Source organism: Arachis duranensis, chromosome 8, assembly GCF_000817695.3.
Source record: "Arachis duranensis cultivar V14167 chromosome 8, aradu.V14167.gnm2.J7QH, whole genome shotgun sequence".
In the NCBI taxonomy this organism is placed as follows: Eukaryota; Viridiplantae; Streptophyta; class Magnoliopsida; order Fabales; family Fabaceae; genus Arachis; species Arachis duranensis.
Window position 1 is genome coordinate 2,786,521 of NC_029779.3, and position 2,179 is coordinate 2,788,699.

Below are 2,179 nucleotides of genomic sequence, written 5' to 3' on the forward strand. Positions count from 1 at the left end.
AATACAGATGAGAAGAGACCCAGATGCCCAAGTACCTCAGATCTAAGGACAACCACAAGACCCTGAGGTGCAAGCACAACCCCAGGAATCCCTACCACCACTGCCTCCTTTGCCTTATTATGTTTTATTTATGTTTGTGTCTTATGATCATTAGTGTCTTAGTGTCTATGCCTTAAAGTTATGAATGTCCCATGAATCCATCACCTTTCTTAAATGAAAAATGTTCTTAATTGAAAAAAAAGAAGAATTCTATGAATTTCGAATTTTATAACAGATTAATTATTTTGATGTGGTGGCAATACTTTTGACTTCTGAATGTATGCTTGAACAGTGCATATGTCTTTTGAATTTGTTGTTCATGAATGTTAAAATTATTAGCTCTTGAAAGAATGATGAAAAATGAGACATGTTACTGAGGATCTGAAAAATCATAAAAATGATTCTTGAAGCAAGAAAAAATAGTGAATTCAAAAAAAAAAAAGAGCAAGCAGAAAAAGCCAATAGCCATTTTAAACCAAAAGGCAAGGATAACAAAAAGGATCCAAGGCTTTGAACATCAGTGGATAGGAGGGCCTACAGGAATAACATCCTGGCCTAAGCGGCTAAACCAAGTTGTCCCTAACCATGTGCTTGTGGCGTGAAGGTGTCAAGTGAAAACTTGAGACTGAGCAGTTAAAGTCGTGATCCAAAGCAAAAAGAGTGTGCTTAAGAATCCTGGACACCTCTAATTGGGGACTCTAGCAAAGCTGAGTCACAATCTGAAAAGGTTCACCCAATTATGTGTCTGTGGCATGGATGTATCCGGTGGTAAGACTGGAAAACAGAGTGCTTTGGGCCACGACCAAGACTCATAAAGTAGCTGTGTTCAAGAATCATCATACTTAACTAGGAGAATCAATAACACTATCCGGATTCTGAGTTCCTATAGAAGCCAATCATTCTGAACTTCAAAGGATAAAGTGAGATGCCAAAACTGTTCAGAGGCAAAAAGCTAAAAACCCCGCTCATCTAATTAATACTGATCTTCATAGATATTTTTGGAATTTATTGTATATTTTTTTTTATCCTATTTGATTTTCAGTTGCTTGGGGACAAGCAACAATTTAAGTTTGGTGTTGTGATGAGCGGATAATTATACGCTTTTTGGCATTGTTTTTAGTATGTTTTAGTTAGTTTTTATTATATTTTTATTAGTTTTTAGTTAAAATTCACTTTTCTAGACTTTACTATGAGTTTGTGTGTTTTTCTGTGATTTCAGGTATTTTCTGGCTGAAATTGAGGGACCTGAGCAAAAATCTGATTCAGAGGCTGAAAAGGGCTGCAGATGCTGTTGGATTCTGACCTCCCTGCACTCGAAGTGGATTTTATAGAGCTACAGAAGCCCAATTGGCGTGCTCTCAATTGCGTTGGAAAGTAGACATCCAGGGCTTTCCAGCAATATATAATAGTCTATACTTTGCCCGAAATTTGATGGCCCAAACAGGCGTTCCAAGTCAGCTTCAGAAATCCCAGCGTTAAACGCTGGAACTGGCACAAAAGTGGGAGTTAAACGCCCAAACTGGCCCAAAAGCTGGCGTTTGACTCCAAGAAAAGTCTCTACACATGGAAGCTTCAACGCTCAGCCCAAGCACACACCAAGTGGGCCCGGAAGTGGATTTTTACGTCATTTACTCATTTCTGTAAATCCTAGGCTACTAGTTCTCTATAAATAGGATCTTTTGCTATTGTATTTAGGAGAATCTTTCAATCTTCGGATCATCTTTTGATCATGTTTTTATGACTGAACCCTCTTTGGGAGGCTGGCCATTCGGCCATGCCTAGACCTTGTTCTTATGTATTTTCAACGGTAGAGTTTCTACACACCATAGATTAAGGTGTGGAGCTCTGCTGTACCTTGAGTATTAATGCAATTACTATTGTTCTTCTATTCAATTCAGCTTATTCTTGTTCTAAGATATCACTTGTTCCTCAACTTGATGAATGTGATGATCCGTGACACTCATCATCATTCTCACCTATGAACGTGTGCCTGACAACCACCTCCATTCTACCTTAGATTGAGTGGATATCTCTTGGATTCCTTAATCAGAATCTTCGTGGTATAAGCTAGAATCCATTGGCGGCCATTCTTGAGAATCCAGAAGGTCTAAACCTTGCCTGTGGTATTCTGAGTAGGATT